This window comes from Lygodium microphyllum, chromosome 26, assembly GCF_053477565.2.
Source record: "Lygodium microphyllum isolate KBCC chromosome 26, Lygodium_microphyllum_v1.1.10, whole genome shotgun sequence".
NCBI classification, from domain to species: domain Eukaryota; kingdom Viridiplantae; phylum Streptophyta; class Polypodiopsida; order Schizaeales; family Lygodiaceae; genus Lygodium; species Lygodium microphyllum.
In genome coordinates, this window is record NC_141160.1 from 107,907,652 (window position 1) to 107,929,061 (window position 21,410).

Here is a 21,410-nt window from a genome sequence, read left to right on the forward strand (position 1 = left end):
TCTCATTTGAAAATTTTTGGTTGCATTGCCTATGTACATGTGCCAGATGAGTTGAGATCCAAGTTGGATCCAAAAGCTGAGAAGTGCATCTTTATTGGTTACTCTCTGCAGCAAAAAGGGTATAGATGCTATAACCCTTCTACTCGTAAGTTTACAGTGAGCAGAGATGTTGTTTTTGATGAGATGAGTAGCTGGTATAAACCAGTAAATGTGATTGATGATGTAGATGCACAAAATGGTAATGCTGCACAGAATTCATAGCAGCAGTCACAAAACATTAGTGGACCTGGAGCGTCCTCTAGCAGTGGTTCACATTCTTCGCCATGGACAGGCAGATTGAGATCAGGAGAATCTTCTCAAAGCAATGCAGATAGTGGTATGCAGGTATCACTAAAAGGAAAAGAGAAGGTTGATCAGCCCATGTTTGATGTGAATGCAGGTCACTCTTATGTGGATGGTGAATCCAGTGGCTCAGAACAGAGCATTGATGATGAGTTGGGTATTCCTTCTATTGTTACACCTGGAGTAAGGAAGACCAGGGATGTTTTGAGAGCACCTGGGAGTGAACCTACTTTGTGCAGGTCTACGAGAGCTAGGTATCCTGTGGATAGGCTGAAATATGATGGATTTACAGCCATTCACTATGCATATATGGTTAAAGTGATACAGGAACCAGAACCCACTTCTTTTGAGGAAGCCATGGGAAAAGAAAAATGGGAGAAAGCCATGGATGAAGAAATGGATGCCTTGGAAGCAAATGCTACATGGGAATTGGTACCTTTGCCTAAAGGTAAAAATGCAATTGGCTGTAAGTGGGTTTATAAGGTGAAGCACAATGCAGATGGTTCTGTGAACAGATACAAGGCAAGATTAGTAGTCAAGGGGTATGCACAAACATATGGCATTGACTATGAAGAAACATTCAGTCCGGTTGCAAGGATGGCAACCGTAAGAGCAGTCATTGCTATGGCTGCATCAAAGGGATGGTCTTTACATCAGATGGATGTAAAGAATGCCTTCTTGCATGGTGATTTGCAAGAAGAGGTCTATATGGAGCAGCCACCAGGTTATGTGCATGCTGTTCATCCTGAGTTTGTTTGCAGGTTGAAGAAAGCTTTGTATGGCTTGAAGCAAGCACCTAGAGCATGGTCTGACAAGATAGGACAGTATCTTGTCACTATTGGCTTTCAGATTTCCAAGGCAGATTTCTCACTTTATGTGAGGAAAACAGAGAAAGGTATTATGCTACTTGTCATTTATGTTGATGATTTGATTATGACAGGTGACAGTGATGAAGATATCCTTCATGTGAAAATGCTATTGAAGCAGAAGTTTGAGATGAAGGATTTGGGAGAGCTACGTTATTTCTTGGGCATTGAGGTGATTAGATCACCAAGTGGGATACAGCTCTTGCAGAGGCACTATGGATTGGACATGCTGTCCAAATATGGGATGACAGGCTGTAAGCCTATTTCAGTTCCTTTGGAGCAGAATGTGAAGCTGAGCACAGATGCAGGTGAGCTTCTAGAAGACCCTACTATGTACAGACGCATAGTAGGAAGTTTGATTTATATGACTATTACCAGGCCAGATTTGAGCTATGCTGTTGGATTGGTAAGTCAGTTTATGCAGACTCCAAGGAAACCACATTTGGATGCGGCTAGACGCATACTCAGGTATGTGAAGTCCACATTGCAGTATGGACTATTTTATGAGACTGGGGTTCAGATACAGTTGCATGGATACACTGATGCTGATTGGGCTGGTAGTATTTCTGATAGACGATCTACCAGTGGATATGTGTTCTCTTTTGGGAGTACTGCAGTCACTTGGAGCAGCAAGAAACAGCCTACAGTTGCCTTGTCGAGCACAGAGGCTGAGTACAGGGGTGCAGCAATGGCTGCATGCGAGGTAGCTTGGTTGCATAAGCTACTTTATGATATGCATCAGTCTACAGATGGACCAGTTGTCATTTATTGTGACAACATGAGTAGTATACACTTGGCAAATAACCCAGTCTATCATACTAGAACAAAGCACATTGAGGTGCATTATCACTATGTGCGAGAGAGGGTTTTACTAGGTCTTATTGATCTAGTTTATGTCAGCACAGAGGATCAGGTAGCTGACATATTTACGAAGGCATTGGGCGCAGAGAAGCTGCGCAAGTTCAGAGACCTGCTTGGTGTGCAGGAATTGGGATTGAGCTCGAGGGGGAGTGTTGAGATATCGAGCTCCACTCGTGATACGCCAGGGTGACCGTTGTGTATTTATGTCACCGACGTGTCAGTTGCAGATGCGGTTGGTACACCGCCCATGAATAATAGCTACATGATAGCTATCCTTATCTATTCTAGTTTGTGGCTCAGTTAGTATGCCACCTTAGTTAGTTGAGTTTGGTTTGAGACCCATATAGAGGGTTCTTCTATTTCTTTGTACTTGAGTTCTTTTGGCTTACACAACTAAGAAGAGGAAAACTGTTTTCAGCCTCCACCCTTGTGTGTCTTCCCCCATTGTGCAAGCAAGAAAGCTACAAGTGAGACTCCTTCCTTCTCTCCCACAATCTTGACAGGTCCTTTATATCAAAATCTTTATGTAACCCATGCTTGACTTCATTAATCTCCTTCTCAAGTGTACCTGTAATAATGAGATCATCAACATAGATGACCACAACAACCATACCATCTTCTGTATGCCTCACATAAAGTGAATAGTCAGCTTTACTTTGCTGAAATCCCATACTACATAAGAATTTGTTGATTCTATCACACCATGCTCTTGGTGCTTGCTTCATTCCATATAAAGCCTTCTTCAACTTGCATACATAATGTGGCTATTTTGGATCCACGTAGCCCTTTGGTTGATCCATGTACACTTCCTCTTCTAAGTTGTCATTCAAAAATGTATTTTTCACATCCATTTGATAAAGCTTCCGACCATAGATAGAAGCCAAAGCAATTACCAATCTCACCGTCGTCATTTTAGCTACTGGACTGAATGTTTCTTCATAGTCTAAACCATAAGTTTGTGCATATCCTTTTGCAACTAGCCTTGCTTTATACCTTTCAAGAGAACCATCGATTTGACCTTATAAACCCATTTACATCCAATGGACTTCTTGCCATGAGGTAGTTTCACCAAATCTCAAGTCTTGTTTTTCCTTAGTGCATCCATCTCTTCATCCATTGCTTGTCTCCACTCTTTGCTCTCTACTGCTTCTTCAAAGCAAGTAGGCTCCACATGTTGTACATAAGAAACCATGTATGCATAATGCATCTTCATGAACCATTATAAGTCAATCTATCAATTGGATACCTTACCCTTTCTGACCTTCTCAATTGAGGTGCACTACTGTGTGTCTCATCTGATCTAGCATGTGGTGGCACATACTTTCCTGCACTTCTAGTGCCAAGTGTTTTAACATGTGGAATGCCATACTCATCATCTATAGATTCATCTTCTGAACTTTCAGCCATAGGTCTCTTTCCTTTTGCAACTTCTTCACTCCTTTGTGCATTTCTCAATCTACCACTCCATGGACTGTAGCTGCCACTGCTTTCCACATTCTCTTGAGGTCCTGAAGCATCTTCCACATGCTGATTTTCAGCCTTGTTGTTTGCTGAAATTTTCATTCCATAGGCATCATCATCATTGCTTTCATAAGAATCAACATCTAGTTCAATTTTGGGCTTGTACCATGATTCATATTCACTGAATTTGACATCCCTGCTTACGTATACTTCCTTACTCACTGGATCATAGCATTTGTATCCCTTATTCTCATCAGGATATCCAAGGAAAATGCATTTTGCAACCTTAGGTTCCATCTTCTTTCTCAAATCATCCGGAACATGAACATAACAAACACATCCAAAGACTCTAAGGTATACAACAGTGGGTGTCCTGCCATACATTCTCTCATATGGTGACATATTATGAGTCAAGGCTATAGGTGTTCTATTCATAATGTGAACTGCAGTATGCACTACTTTTGCCCAATATGACAATGGCATGTTCATTTGGTTCATCATTTCCCTTGCAACCTCTGCAATAATCCAATTCTTCCTTTCAACCACACCATTTTGCTGAGGTGTGTATCTGCATGTCAATTGCCTTTTGATACCATGATCTCTCAAGAAGTCACAAAACTCATATGACATGTACTCTCCACCATTATCTGACCTCAAACATTTTATGTAGCATCCAAACTACTTTTCAGCCATAGATTTAAATTCCAAGAACTTTTCAAATGCTTCACTTTTATGCTGCATAAAGTACACCCAAGCCATTATGCTAAAATCATCAATGAAAGTGATATAGAATCTACATTTTCCGCTCATGGAAACATTTTGACATGGGCCCCAAATATCTGAGTGTATTATTTCCAAAGGATAGCTGCTTATTCTCCCCCTCTTTGGAAATGGCATTCTGGACTGCTTGCCAAATTGACAAGCCTCACATACATGATCAAAATTCACATATCCAAAATGCGGTAAACCAGGGACTATCTGTTTCGAATGCATTTGCTTCAATCTTTGCAAATTAACATGACCAATCCTTCTATGCCATAATTCCACATCCTTATCTTGCCCATGTCCTCTCTCAATATACATAGAGTTTTGAATCACTAGAGTACCTGCATCCAAAGCAAACAATCTCCCTTTCTTTCTACCATGAGCAATCACCATGCCAGTTCTCCCATTATGGAACTCTTCAATGAAACATCCAAACTTATTGAATCTCACCTGCAATCCTTGATCTTGTCATTTGACCAATCGATGCTAAGTCCTTAGTTATTGTGGGCACACAAAGCACATCACCAAGCTTGTTCTCAATCCCATATTTAGTAACAAGTGGCACACTATCAATATGAGTAATTTTGTGTAAAGTATCATCACTAGTGGCAACATATTCATCATTCTTCATTTGCTCCTTGCTATCAAACCACTCAGCATGATGAGTCATGTGGTTTGTAGCTCCTGAATCCAAAAACTAGTCATTCTCACGAAGAGGGTGAGTCATGCTCCCAAGCACATGCTCCATAGCAAATAAGTGACCTCTAGGCAATCCACCTCTAGATCCATAACCTGTACCACCATAAGTGCCTGCATAATGGCCATATTGGGTCCTTCCATGACCCCTAGACATGGCATTCTATTTCTGATAACAATCCCTCTCAAAGTGACCAAACTGCCCACAATAATGACAAGTACCATCTCTTTGTGAAGAAGGACTAGACCGTCATCTACCTCTAGGGAAAGATCTCCCCATGCCTCTATGCATGAAGTCACCAAGAACAAATTTACCTCTTCCATGAGCAAAACCATAATTACTATGACCAAGTGAAGAGCCTCTAGCTCTAGATGAGCTACCATGACCTCTCTGGTGATAGAAAACACTGTCTCCACCTGCATTTTTGCCACTGCTAGATGCATTCAATCCCAACTTGATTTCTTCTGTAGCAATCCAATAAGCTCCTCAAAGTCAGGCATAGAGCCTCCTCTAACTGAAATAGAGGTATCCAAAGATTTGAAAGCTGGTCCAAGTCCATTTAGTGTCACTGACACTAAATCATCATCATCAACAGGTGCATTAATGGATGCAAGGTCTTCTGCAATTTGCTTGATTTCTACCACATAGTCATTGATACTACAATTGCCTCTCCATGCACCATGTAATCTCTGCTTGAGTTGTATATTACAAGCCTCTGTACATGTTCTATACATTTTTTCTATGATTTCCCATGCCTCCTTACAAGTACTTTCCTTTTTGATACGAGGAATCAATGTTTCTGAAATACATATGGAGATCCAATGCAAAACCTTCCTATTCTTCCCTGTCCAATCCTTGTATGCTTTCTTTTGCTCTTTAGTTGGATGTTGAGGAACTTCTGGACATTCATCATCACCTGTTATGAGGTCCCATAGACCTCTACCCATCAAAAATTTCTCCATCCTCTAAGACCAAACACTATAGTTGTCTTTGGTCAATTTGTCTCCCACGATCTGAGTGATCTATGCCATGTCAGACATTATGACTGCTGCAAATTCAGAAGAAAAAAACAATACAACCTATCCAAAAATGGTATTCAGCAGTATGCCCCAATGACTATAGTCCAAGAGACTAAATCCTGCGATGGAAGCGCGTCACACACTTCTCACACTTTTGCAAGCACAACACATGTAGTATACATGCTCACAAATGTAGCACCAAGCACATCAGATGTTGTCCATTGTATTGAATTGTACCCCTGCAATAACCACTCAACTTAGAGCAGCATGCTAGTAAAACCAAATTCCAAAGCAGTTGTTCCACTGCATCTCATAGGAACTCTAGCTTCCAATCTTTCAATCATCTTTGATAAGGTTGCTAGGCTTACTAAAGACATACTTTGGTAGGTCATATTTAGCACCTCTTTCATCATAACATGTTGACAAATCCTCTGACGTGACAATGATGCGTGCACTATCTACAATATCCTGTGCAAGGCTCAATTCTGCTTCCGTTGAAGCATGGAGAGCATCCCAAATTTCTTTCTTCCCTCCATAGTGAGGAGCATTGTCCCAGAACTCATCCCGCATTTGCATCAATTGTGCTCCATAGTGAGGAGCAGTGTCCCAGAACTCATCCTGCATTTGCATCAATTGTGCTCGAGTGATTGGCTCAGTATGCTTCCAGGGCTTTGGCTTTTTTCTTTTTCTTTTTCCCATGACCTTCAATAGGCTTCTTGTTGGATGAGCCAATGCATCCCATTGCTAGCGCGCAGGTCTGGCGGGAGCTTGCATGGCTAGCTGTCACATGCCGAGATATGAAATGGTGAAGCGTATTCAGTAGAAATTTAATCTCTCGCTCAACCTATGGAAAAGGCATGTGGTGCGTGCAAGAGTTTACTTCTTGCTCTCAATCTGCAGAAGCGTTTGAGAGGAAGGTAGATGAGATACGGTTCCGTTCGGGACGTGATCGATCTATTCTCTGAATTTTTGCAGGGGCCTCCACCCCCTGCTTTTCTTCTTCTTCTTCTTGCTTTCTTTCTTTCTGGCTTCTCGTCTGCTGTTGCTGGAGATCAATCCATAGTGGAGTAAAACGTCAACCACATCCCCTTGTTTAACTGAGAAGGCAGCCTTATGGAGTATGTGAAGAAGGCGACTGCTAAGGATGAGGCCCCATTTACCAGGCTTTTCTTGGATGGTAACTTCCTCATGGGGTCCCTGCCTCTGCCCTTCCTCACTGCCCACCTGTCTGGCAGCCTCCTTCTTCATAGAGTATGCGGAAGCAAATTGTTACCAAATCTAGGAGGTCATTGGCAAAGGAAGCTATGGCCTCTGGTATTCCTATTATTCAATGGCTCTTGGAACAGAATGGAGAGAACATGTCATTCGACGCCTACGGTATCCACGTGAGCATTGGTGCTTGTATGTCCTCGATGAAGCTTGTCTTAAAGCGGTAGTATCAGCTGCTTACCTTCTCTCAAATCTGATGTCTACAACTTCACCTTTAGGTGTATACACAGAGCTGGATGCTTTAACACTCTCAACAGTGCACATTGTCTCTCCCCACCTCAAGAAGCTCAACATAGACAACATCACCTAACTCTTCCATAGCAAAGAAACTCAATCCCATTATTCCTTGGTCACCTTCTCCACAGCAAAGGAAGTCAATCCCATTGTTCCCTAGTCACCTTTTGCTCTGATACCAAATGAAAATCGAAGTGGAGGGAGTCCATGAGGTCAATCAGATGAGAAGTTAGGAGCTCAATGTCTTCTTCTCCTCCATTATTCTTCTCTATTTCTCCAACAGTCCACACCCACAAAATGGTATCCTCAAAAGATAGATACCCCAAACTTAAGGACACTTTACATACGATTGTACTTTAGATACATACAACCATAGGATATGACTTAGGATATCTCATATTTATCAACATGCATTAGAAGGAATTTTTATATAAATCCTACATTGTATCATCAACTTGGGAAAGACATCCATCTAGAATTGCATGACATCATGAATCGCCTCAGTTGCATCATATAATAAGGGATGCATCTAAAAAGGCAGATTTATGTGCACATGAAATGTCGAGCTTAATTGAAAGGGCCAGATTGGAAAATGAAATCCTGCATGATAAGTGAAGCCAATCAACTTAACTAGGACTCTAGTCACAAATAGGTCAAGTTGTCTTTGTGACCATATTTTGACTTAGAGTCAACATACTCTTTTGATCTCTATCCCAATAACCATTTGCAAAGGGTCCAAAACAGTCTTGGAAATATCAATTTCAACATATAGTATATCTCGAAGCTAACACAAGAAAACTTAAATGTCTTATCCACAAGAAGAATGACTATTCGCCAAGCTACATATGATGCTTGCAACTATTTCAAAATGGTAAATAGACTTAGTTTACACTTGACTTGCGAGAGAAGTGAGCACTAGTTCTTGCTATCTTGAGGAAAGGAAACCCTAGGGAAAACTTAGAAACCTGATTAAATTCTAAAGATGGGAAAAATGGCTACCAAAAATGGACCAAATAAGATCATAGACCGAGATCTTAAGATAAGATCCAAAGGATAGTAACCGAGGGAAGCTATCATCCGAAACTATAGCATAATTTCTCACCCCTATTACATAGAAGAGAGGTTGAAAGGAGGGTATTCTCTATCCTTTGAAAGATGATGGAAAATGACGCCAAGGCAAGAAAGACCCAAGAAGGGAAACATTAAGCATTGCAGACGAGGACTCCACCTTAGCAGATGTCTGAGCACTCGCCTTCATTGTTGTTTGTGCTTGTAACACTAGATTCAATGTCTGTGAAAAGAATGTATGATCCAAGATCACAAAAGAAATTTGAATAATGAATTAGGTTGAATTCATGGAGGTCGTGCCTAGCTATCCACAGTTGGCCGCAAACCCTAGCCAAAGGGGTCCCAAATAACCGTGACAGGAATGTGGACTGAACCTGCCATGAGAGGTCTCTCCGTGGGTTAATTTGAATGCAGGAGGATGCTTGGATGCCAAGGGAGACTTTGGCCATAAATTCCCTGTCTCCGGGTCCTACTCAAACAATCTACGGTACTCGAGATAGATTCTCGAGGCCTTGTTACTAGTACAAGGGTGAAAACTAGGAAAAAATAAGACATATCCTCATGGATTGCGGGATTCATCCTTTTTGGAAAAGACTTGTATTTTAGTTAAGATGATAATATAAAGTTTACTTCCAAAGAACTTGTCTAAATTGTTTTCATGTCAGCGCTATAAGTTAATGCAAATGAATCCTATTTTCTAAAAGGCTTAATTAAGGAAGCTATTTTTAAATGTCTCACATAAATGTGATAGGACCTAATTAGAAAACTAAAGAATGCCTATTGAGGGAAGCGGGTGGATGGAACCCCCGATGGGTCTGTCCTCTGGAAGGGTGGTCCCAAAGAGCTAGGAGGCTTCTCACAAGGCTCTATAGTCGTACGACCTTTAGGTAATATTAGATTAGAACCTGATTCATGCCATTTTAGCGGACCTGAATGGGACTATGCCCTATGGGCAGAGAGGTTGAGCAGTGCGTTCCTCTCGTTTTCCATTCTCTTTGAACCAAGTGCGGCATGGGTCTGCTTTGGCTTGAGTATCTTTGTGTAAAGTAGGATGTCCAGGATCTGATGCTAGAATACTGTTAAGAGACCTTGGCCACTAGGAACCCCGATTTCAAGTTGATCCTAGTGGGTTCGGGCCACGAACATTCCGTTGCGAGGCGGACTCGGAAAACCCTAGGCGACAAACCCCAGAACATTCCATGGGAGCGCCGGGTAGCGATGCTTAGAACCGCTAAAAAATGTGCTTGAATAACCGTTAGGTGGGCATGTTACAATTTGTATTAGAGCCAACTAATGAATAAAACAATCATGATAGGAATAAATTGGGAAGGGAGAAGTGATGTTTTTCACTAGGAATATATTTTTTTATGTTACTCATTTGTGGATTGTTGCTGCTTCCAGACTTAACGAGGCATGGAGCAGGTTCCTCGTATTTCACATCATGTTCAAGATGGCTATGAACTCTTCAAGTTATCACTGACAATCAACATGATGGGAATCCTGGATTGACTCTACAACCCTTTACCAATGTCTGTGGAAAGGTGTTGGACTTGGACCGCAGGATACTATTATATAGATGTCAACTGACTCGCCTATCTTCAAAACAATCTGAAGAGGTTAAAATGGTTGGACTTGAAGGTCATCAAGTTATTCATCTTCCATGAGGCCTGTATAAATTCGATCCTACATATTGGATGCCGACAAGTAGAACAAAATTGCTATATCTATGATGAGGTCGTCAAAGTCTTGCCAGATGATAGAATTAAAGTAATGGGGCAAAACGAACATCATGGCTATTAAAAACGGGGACTTCCTAAACTTCCCATGACTTGCCGCTTCCTGCGAATCCATTCTCCCAATCCGTATTACTATTCTGTCCTTGTAGCTGAATCCAATAGGGAATTATTAACCTGGCATTGATGCATCTATTGGAAAGGAAATCATCCAAGACAAGTTGTATTTGTTCTCGAATAATTGTATTTGAAGCTTATGCTTCTTTATGGATAAATAAGAATTTTGTGTTTATTTGATTTGTCACACCCAATAGTAATGAAAAATAATTTGTGTATTGATTTAAGATGTGTAGAGATATGTAAATGTTATCTTAATCCAAAACTAGATACAACCCCAAGCGCAGAACCAGAGTCTTGTTTCCACACTAAGCCTAGCGAAGGCATAAGAGAAGAAGTTTCTTCTCAAACCAATTAAACCACCAGCATTCAACAGAAAAGGGAAGTCCGTTGAAGCTAATACCAAAGTATGGATTGAATCCATGGAAGATTGCTTCAGTGCAACACAAACAACACTTGTGAACCAGGCTATGATTGCCAAGCTCAAGCTTACCGGTGAGGCTAGACTCTCATGGAAGCAATGGTGTAAGGACCAAGCAATCACTAAAGGCACAATAACTTGGGATAAACTAGAGGAAGCAGTGCAGGGAAGGTACATGCCACCTGCATACATAACTTATAAGATGAATGAGTTCTTCAAGTTGAAGCAATTGGTCCTGTCTCTAGAGGCATACTACTCAAGAACTGTCTCCTTGTTGAAATACACCCCGAGCATGAGCATTCCCCAACAAGTCTCAAAGTTTTTTGATGGGCTGAACCCATGAATGAACACTCGGTTGGAATCAATGCATCCTTTAGATCTACAAGATGCATTGATAAGAATAGGATCTATTGCCCAAGAAGTCCAACTGAAGCCCAGGAATAATAGACCTTGGTCTCACAAAGACCAAAATCCAGGAACGTTGAAAGCTCAATTCAAAAAGGCACAAGGACAGAGTCAAGGCCAACGGAAGAAGCCAAGGGAAAATGCAATCAGTGACTTTGTCCCCACTCAAAGAAGTGATCAAAGCATGCAATGTTTTCATTGTAATGAACCTGGACACTTCAAAAGGCAATGTCCCAAACTCGGTGGAGATCATCACCAAGGAAAATTCACTGACCAAGCTAGAGCTACCCATGGCCGTGGTCATGCAGTAATGGGAAGGGCAAAAACTTCCAATATCTCCACTAAGGGAATCCATTCATGCCATTCTCCATAAAAAGGGCCCAAACCGCCAATTCTCGGTGATCCAAACACCATCAAATTACCAAGGTAAGGATTTCAAAATCCTGATTGACTGTGGTAGCACTCATTCTTTCATTTCACCAGCTTGTGCAAGAAGGTTAGGAATAACCATTGTAGTTGCACCCACTTTGCTTATCAAACTAGAAAATGGGTGAGAAATCACTTGCACTAGACAAACTGCTAAGGTGGAATTCCTACTCGGAAATGAGCTCACATACGTTAAGTTCAGGGTAATGAATCTAGGAGTCCATGAGTGCCTACTCGGGATGGATTGGCTAGTCCCCAATGATGCTCACAACCATTGTGGGAAAGGACTGGTCTCCTTTCGGAATCCTAAGGGCAAGCTAGTTACAACACAAGGAGAAGCAGGTAAACCGAAGATCTAGCTAGCTAAGGCAACACGAATAGTTCAAGGAATAAGGAAAGGATTACCCGTCCAACTGATTAAGCTAAACAAACTGGAACAAGTAGAGGACACCAATGAAGAACCATCCTAGCTAAAAGAGTATGTGGATGTGTTCCCAGAATATTTGACTGAATTACCACTACCTAGGGAAGTAGATCATGAGATTAAGCTAACACCAGGAGCTGCAGTAGTTGCAAAAAGGCCCTATAAGATGTCCATTCTTAAAGCTATTAAGTTAAAGGAACAACTCAAACAACTATTCGACCAAGAGTACATACGCCCCAACAGTTCTCCTTGGGGAGCTCCAGTCTTGTTCCAAAAGAAGAAGGATGGTACACTTTGCCTTTGAATCAATTATAGAGGCCTGAACCAAGTAACCATCAAGAATAAATATCCTATCCCAAGGATATATGAGTTAATCGATCGATTGCTGGGAGAAAAAATATTCTCCAAGATCGATTTGAGATCAGGATACTACCAGATCCACGTCAAAGAAGAAGATATTCCAAAGAAATCATTCAACACAAGATATGGTCATTTCTAATTCATAGTAATGTCTTTTGGATTGACTAATGCCCCTGCCACCTTTAACGGGCTAATGCAGGACATTTTTAGACCATATCTTGACGATTATGTGCTTGTCTTATTTGATGATACCTTGGTTTATTCCAAGGAAGGGGAGGATCATGAATCCCAAGTTTGCATCGCCCTTGAGACCATGATAACTCATGAGCTCTATGCTAAGAAGAAAAAGTATGCCTTCCTCAAGAGGCAGATTGAATACCTTGGATTTATTGTGTCAAATGAAGGAATCTTTGTAGATCCTACAAAGGTCAAGGATGTCCAAGACTGGCCTCCACCAACTTCTGTCAAGGAAGTGTGTAGCTTTCTTGGATTAACAGGTTGGTACATGATCTCCATTAAGAACTATGCCTAAATTGCAGCACCCCTTACAAATTTGCTGAAGAAGTAGGTTGCCATAGTGTGGACGCCCACTGAACAATCAAGTTTTGATAAGCTAAGCATAGCTTAGGGGCATCACTGATTCTAAAGCTCCCTAACTTGAGCAAGGAATTTGAAGTTGTCACAGATGCTAGTTCACTTGCACTAGGCTGTGTACTAATGCAAGAAGGTCATCCTATAGCATATTCTTTGAGGAAGCTAAAAACCCATAAAAGGAATTATGATACCCATGACCTAGAGCTACTAGTAGTTATTCGTGCTCAAGCTTTGGCGACACTATCTGCTTGGTAACAAGTTCTCTTTGGTCATAGACCATAAGAGCCTTAAATGGATCTTCACCTAGATTGACCTCAATATGAGTCAACGTCATTAGATTGAGGTTCTCCGAGAATATGACTTTGAGATCAGGTACTGGAAAAGAGAATGTAGTCGTTGATGCCTTAAATTGCAAAGCGTTCCACAACTCTCTTATTATGGAGGAACCCTTGATGGCAGAATCATTGGCAACTATGGTGTCAATGCCTAGCAACCCTATCCTTGAATTAGCAAAGGAGGAACCTAGCCATGACCTAGAATATTTGAAGATGATGAAGGAGATTTCGGAAAAGGACTTGAGAAATGAGTTTCAAGGCCTGAAATGTGTCAAAAAATTGCATAAAAATCCAAATTTTAGGGGAAAATTGGATCCTGCTAAAGGCAACAGTTGTAGTCAGTTCAATTTTAAGCGGCAAGTCAGAGATGGGTTTTGGAAGCGCTTCAAGATACACCAACTGATGGTTGAAAAATTTTCATAATTTTTTCAATTGCTAGATTAGATCTCGGGAGGTGTCAGGTAGTGCAGGACCCCAAGACGGACTGCCAGAAATTTACAGACCTCAAATTGGACGTCGAACGTAGGAGAGATAGGCCAAAAAAGAGGGCCAATAGGAAGAACTAAAAGGGTGTGACCCTTGGGGGACCCCTTTGGCCCCAAAATTTGATGAAGGGGGGGGGGGGGGGGGGGGTGTTTTTTTAGCCGTATGGAAGAAAAATGAACACCATTGTTGGAGGCGATGGATTTTGGAGAGGGGGGGCTATGCCACCTCAATGTACCCATATCATCTCATGTTGGCAGCAAGATACTAAAGATTTTCGCTCTCCATCGCCGCCCTTAACTCCTCCAACGGCTGTCCGAATCATAAGTTACAAAATTAGTCTTTCTCTCTCCTCTCTCTCTTTCTCCCCTAAGAGGCAGTTCATGTGGAAGAAGCCCAATTGATGAATGCTCATCCGGTGGTGTATTGGATTGCTTCCAAATCGAGTGGGGCTGAAGATGGATGAGTGGAAAAGGACTGATCACACATCAATGTTGGACTGTTTTTCTGTCCTGAGTCAAATTTTAAAAACCCGCAACATGCGTATAAGCGGTATGCCTCATTTTTACAAAGGAAATTTGCTTCTTTTTTATGTTTGATGGTCTAAATGAAATTTATATGGAATGAAAATTTGTTTGGATCTTGTTTGCATCATGACTGAGGGCTGTGCATAAAAGAAATGCAGAACTATAATAACAAGTAGTCGCAATAATTAAATTACAACCCGAAAAGTGCCTTTTTAGAGTAAAAATGAAGATTTTGTTGGTTTCGGGTGGGAAAAAGAGATGTGCATGGGATAAAACTATGATAAAAACAATTTCTTAGCTGTCATAATTAGTCACTAATCATAGATTAGAAAATAACCTATTTTATACACAAATAAATATTAAAAAATAGCTATAAATGAAAAAAATAGGATTTTCGCGTTATAAAATCTAGAAAATAATGATTCATGGTTATGGTTGTATAACAAAGCTGAGGCATGAAGTTTGACTTCAATTTGGCTTTGTTTATGTGTCATAGTTCATGGGTTTTTTTGCTTTATGAGAAAAATACATATGAAAGGAGGTATTATACCTATGCAACGCATCACAACCTAAACATTAGAAAGACATTATTAGTGAGTTTGGGAATCTCCCAATTCCCATTTTTTGAATACTAAAAATGTGGCACATGGATAACATGCCAATAAGTTTCTCAAAACCATATGATCTGACCTATCATTGGAAAGCGCTTGAAAAATGGAATCTATTGAGCTACAAAGCGCTTGATTTGGAGTTATAGCATTCAAGTTATGACAAATCCAAAGATTTGATCACGTGTCCCAAACTTATGGGAAATTCCCATATTCCCCAATATGGTGTTTAGAGGGAAAGGGTGAGGTTAAGAGATTAAGAGGGCTGAGAAGGTGTGAATCTTTGAAATATTTGACTATGCATTTCATTTAGAATTGTGATATTTGAGTTTAAGGGGCTAGTAGCATGAGAAATCGGTGCTAGTCTCCATACATTGAAGCATATGTTTAGTGAAGATTATGAAAGGGCTATTTTTGCACATCACAAAATGTTGATTTGATAAATATTGTTTGTGCACTAGGATCATATGCACTATGCATGATGCATGTGATGGTATTAGTCGTGGGCTACATAGCAATTTTCTTCCTAGGACATGACTTTTATGTGGAGTGAAAAGGAGCCTAAGCTGTAGGCTAGTTATACGGTTTCCTTGGGACTATTTGGTGAGGATCTATATACTCTTGGATCATACAAAATAAGAAAAGAGTGGAGTTTGTGCGTTATATTTTATATGTTAGGTAGTGCATCTTGGGTCCAATCCCCTTGATGTAGGAGAGCTATAGTGGAGTTGTGGGAGTCGGCCGAGAGGAGCTTCCCTATGTTTGTGCTACGAGGTATTATGCCTATATGTTATGGGATCTCCCTCTGAGGAGAAGGAAAGGTAACAGTTGGACTGTGTCCTATTACAAACACAAAATTGATATTAGAAGTTAGTGTAGTGTGAGCCTTAGACCCTCCTAGCCGTAAGGCCATGTACGTGTCTTGTGTGTCTTAGAGGTCTGGCTAGTGTTAGAGAGCCAGTGTTAGGCCCATTTTAGGTCTCGAAAGGTGGTGCATTTTTCGGGAGCTGCCAATAAGTGGTGGTTCCAAATCTAGGGCCTCTAGGGACCAAATAGTCAGCTTATGCCCTCTTATAAGAATTGTCAAGCCAAAATACAAAAAGAGGAATGTGTTGAGAGGGCTAGACGGCGAGCTGAGATTCTAAGGCGTTATTCTCCTCAAAGGAGAAGCCTAATACGCATAAGAGGTAGTGGTTTTAATAACCCAAGTGTCACAATCAGCCCTTTGAGTGCGAAGTCCTAATACTTCCCCTCTTCTAGTCAATCAACCCACTTCAAGTGGGGTTGTAGTTTTACCTACACAAACTCCTATTATCAATCTAGTTGTAGCCATAGGACAACCCATTGCAATTCCAGCAGGGACATCAGATTTACCGGCATTAGGAGCACATTTACCCATTTTCCAGGGTTAGCAAAAGAAGATGGAGAACTCCATATTAATGAGTTTCAAAAACTCATGTTCAACTATCGAATCCAAGACGAAGGACACTTAATGATGTTCTTCAACATGACAATAAAAGGAAGGGTAGTAGTATGGTGTCATGGTCTAGAGGCCGGAACCATAACTAGCATTGACCAATTCTTCACGGCCTTCCATAGAGAGTTTGCCCTTGAGAGGGGTGGATAGTATTGGTTGCGTGTCTTGAATGTAACACGCTAGGAGCCAAATGAGAATGTTTAGGCCTATGCCAAGAAAATAAAGCAAGTTCTTCACAAACTTGGTACTTATATTCCCATTTCGTTAGCTGCATAATTGTAATATTTCCTACATGGATTCGATTTTAACATCCAGGTGCAGCTTAGTAGTGTTGCTTTGGCGGACATTGACACTTCTATTACCTAAGAAGAAGGAATAGAGTCATGCTTGCAAGCGGCTTATGCAGCAAGGGTGAATTGGAATGGAAATAATTTGGCACTAACCAATGGGAGTCAAGGGGACCCCATGTCAAATGCAAATGGAAGAGGGAGTATCGTGCCAAATTTGCCTGTGTTACCAGCTCCTCCCACTATGACTATGTCTATGGCTAGTCAGATGGCCCCACTAAATGGTGAAGGCCAAACAACAAACCTGACTAATAAGTCATCGGCATTCCTAATCAAGTGATTAGGCTGATGGGACGATAGATAGACGATGCGGCTATGAGTAAAGTGCCTCAAATGTCCTTAGTGAAGTCAAGGATATGATGAAGCACTACACTAACATGATTAGCAAACATTATAGGCAAATATATGTGGATGTCAATTTCCTGAAGAACTAGCAGAATTTGATAAGGAGTTGATGCCCTGAAGAGGGTGCCCCCTCAAGATTCAGCTATAAGTGGTGTGGTGGCCAACACTTCCCTTGGAATTGTCCGAATGTCAAATGCGATATTTGCGAAAGGTTTGGCCACTTAGTTGCTACCTGTTGGAGTAAGATCAGTTCTCTCCAACAAGGAAGTAAATATCCAAGTCTAGTTAATCATCACACACAAGGGAATAATCTCCAGCCAAATGATGGACCAAGACAAATACTACAAAGAGGAAAGGCTGTTGTAGAGGAGTTGCCTCATGGCAGTGGAGTCAGCCTTATTGAGGCTATACATGTCAATGATGCTCAAACTTCTAATCTACAAGCTATAACAAGAGGTCAAAAGACTAGAGAGGGTGACAAAGGAAATATAAAACCTATCGAGGGAAACCCTAAGCAAGATGCTAGGGGGAATTAAGTCCTGAATCCTAATAGGGAAGGTGGACCTCTAAGATTTGTTGATAGTAAAGTTGATCCCAAGAAGGATAAAGGATTGCCAAGAAAGAAGGCAAAAGTTAAAAAAGAGGCACCAAAGCCAGTCCAAAGACTAAAGGAGAGATTGGTTTGACGAGAGAAGAGAAATTGGCTAACTACCACAACTTGATTTAGCAAGTTCTCTTTGCAAAGTTAAACTAGACGTAAACCTCTTGCAATTGATTAAATTGTCTCCAAGAGTATGCAAGGAATTCAAGAAAATCGTGCGTATTGGGTATATTGTAGAACCTTTGGGCATAGCATGAGAAGATTGGTTCGATCATACTGAATGCATTGTTAGAGGGTTCTAGCATATGTGGATAGATTATTGGTGGATCATGCTATCATGGACACTGGATCCTCTGTCAATATCATGAGTTCAGACTTGATGGAGAGGCTAGGTCTAGAAATCCAAAAAGACGGCTCCACACTTAGAATGGCTGATGAAAGTCTAAGGCAACCAGAAGGTTACATCACTAAAGTCTACATTACCATTGCAAGAGTGGAATGCTATCTAGACTTTAGGGTGATAAGGTTTGCAGGACATCCTAGCTATTGAGTTTTGCTAGGCAAGCCATGGATTTTACAAACAGAATGTCAAGTCGATATACCCGCTGGTTGAGTGATTGTAGAGGTGCCAATCGTGTAATAGTGGATGCTTACCTTGACTCTCCTTAGAGTGAGAGAGCTCCTTTATCCTCTACTGAACTAGAAACAATAGATGATCCATTTGGTAGTGAGATGTCATCAAGCAATGGATCTAAAGAAGGATCCAATATAGAGGACATTTGTCAGATAACTTTGAATGAGCCGATAGAGCCTCAAGATAGGATAAGAGATGCAAACATTATTGAGTTGGACCTTGGTAAGCCAAATGATTTTCTTCCAATCAAATTAGGTTCCATGCTTAGTTTAGAAGAAAAAGAGGACTATGTGTCCTTTATTCAAGAGTTTCACGACATCTTTGCTTGGAGCTATGATGAACTTAGAGGCATTCCTCCCAGCCTGGCTGTGCATACCATTCCTCTAAATGAAGGAAGTTGGCCCATACGTCAGAAAGTAAGGTGCATGCCTTTTGAACTAAGGGACAGGGTGTTTGAGGAGCTACAAAAGTTGTGAAAAGTGGATTTGGTCTTCCTTGTTTAGCATATTGAATGGTGTTCACCAATTGTGATTAGAAAGAAGAAGAATAATCAAATTTGACTTTGTGTAGACTTTAGAGAGTTGAATCAGCAGAGTGTTAAAGACTACTACCCGTTGCCATTTATTGATCAAATTTTGGATCAATAAATGGATAGAGAAATATATTCGTTCATAGATTGCTTTGCAGGGTATAACCAAATGGTGATTGCTAAGAAAGACAAGCTGAAAATGACATTTATTATTGTCTTTGGTACCTTTGCGTATCATGTGATGGCATTTGGTTTATGTAATGCACTTGGTTCATGGCAACAAACAACTGACAAGACCTTTGGTGACATCTCCCCAAAGGAGTTGAAAGTATTCATTGATGATCTAGGGGCAGCCACCATAAGAGAAATGCAGTTGATTATTTTGCGGAAGCACCAAACCAAAACCAAGTTCATCGGGGAATCGAATACATCAAGGGTGGCATGTAATATCCTCATACCCGTTTTGAACATTGTAGACAATTTTGCATAGCTCTTAACCCACAAAAGTGCGTCTTTGGGGTACCTTATGGGCTATTGTCAGGCCATGTGGTTAGTTCAATAGGGATCGAGATTGACCCTGAAAAGATGAAGGTCATAGTCGCCATGAGTCCGCTGCATACTGCAAAGGAAGTACATAGCTTTCTGTCATCATCAATAAGGTATTATCGAAGGTTTATAAATGCCATGGGTAGAAAGAAGGTTGCCATTGATGAACCTATTGTCCTTTAACTGTCTATTTGCATGGAGTGATGTTTGAAAAGTATCTTTTGATTATGTGAAGTAGGAGCTTGCCAAAGTACCTATTTTGAAAGCACCTAAAAGGGGCGAAGTGTTCTATATATTTTCAGCAGCAACAATGCATAGTATTAGCTACTACTTATCCCAAATATGGGAGAAAAAATGGTACCATCTGATTGCTTTTGCTAGTTAGAAGTTGGGCGTATCGGAAATTAACTACACCTATATGGAGAAGTTGTGCCTTGCGATGGTATTTGCAACCAAAAAGTTTAGGCACTAAATTCTCTATTAGAAGGTGGTTTTTTATACAAAGACAGAAGAACTTAGACTATTGCTGAACAAGTTACAGCCGCCTAATCGTTTAGCAAAGTGGTTAATCACTTTGCAAGAATTTGATTATGAGATTAAGAGAAAGCCACTGAAGCTATAGGGCATTGTAGAATGTCTCGTGGATTTTGGAGAGCCAAAAGAGGTCTTGCCTGAAGAAAGTGACATGGAAGCACTATTTAAGATTGATACGGTGTCTGTTCCCTCATGGTATGCTACTATAGCGCACTATCTATCTACAGGAGAGACTGGAGCTACTCTATTAAAATCCAAGAAGAGGAAAATTAAACATCAAGCATTGAAATTTTCATTGATCACAGGAACACTATACCGGTAGGGGGTTGATGATATCTATCACTGATGTGTAATGCTTGACCAGGTTCCATTTATCTTGGAGGAGTGCCATGACTCTGCTTGTGGGGGGCACTTATTTGGGCCATTGGCAATACAAAAGGCTTTAAGAGATGGATATTTGTGGCCTTCCATATTCCAGGATTCATTTGAGTATGTTAAGAGATGCGATACATGTCAAAGACATGACAATAGAGAGAATAAGAAGCATCCACTTACGCCTATTATGGCTATCCTTCCATTTGAGAAGTGGAACATTGACTTTGTGGGTCCTATTACCCCATCGTCTACTACTCACAAGAGATATATTATAGTAGCAACTGACTATTTCACAAAGTGGTCAGATGAACTGGCGACAAGGCAGGACAATGCAAAAGAGACTACCAGTTTCCTACTTGAGCAGATCATTTGCCATGTCGGTCCATCAAAAGAATTACTATCGGACCGTGGAACTCACTTTCTAAAAAAGGTGATAAAAGCTTGACTGAAGCATGGAAAATTAAGCATAACAAGACAATTGCCTATAATCCGCAAGCAAATGGACAAGTTGAAAGTACCAATAAGCAACTTGTGGGTATCCTGTCCAAGGTAGTCTCTAAAAAGAAATGAGACTGGGAAAAGAAATTGTATGTGACAGTGTGGACGTATAACACGACATTTAAACAAGCCACTGGCCACAACCCACTCAAATTAGTTTATGGGAAGGAGTGTGTCTTGCCCTTAGAAATTGAGTTTTCGACCATAAGATTTGCAATCAATCATTCTTTGGGTGATGAGGATGCCCTATTTGAGCGTTTTACGACTCTAGCCCACTTGGGTGAGCTCAAATTGTAGAGTTTGCTACACCAAGAGGTAGCTAAGTGTCAGATGAAGTGGCTCGATGATTTAAAAGCGAAGAAATATACCTTTAAAAAAGGGCAATTAGTTCTGTATTATGATGCGTGTGGGGAGATCTTTCTAGGGAAGCTGGAATCGAGATGGGATGGCCCTTACAAGGTAGTTAGGATAGGTAAAAATAAGTCCATGACTTTATTAGATGATCTATG

The 21,410-nt window shown here is 40.8% G+C and overlaps 1 pseudogene; it reads right to left on the reverse strand.

The window, feature by feature from the left end:
- Positions 1 to 6,347: 6,347 nt before the first annotated feature.
- LOC148013658 (uncharacterized) lies at positions 6,348 to 6,753 on the reverse strand (annotated as a pseudogene).
- Between the last annotated feature and the right edge of the window lie 14,657 nt (positions 6,754 to 21,410).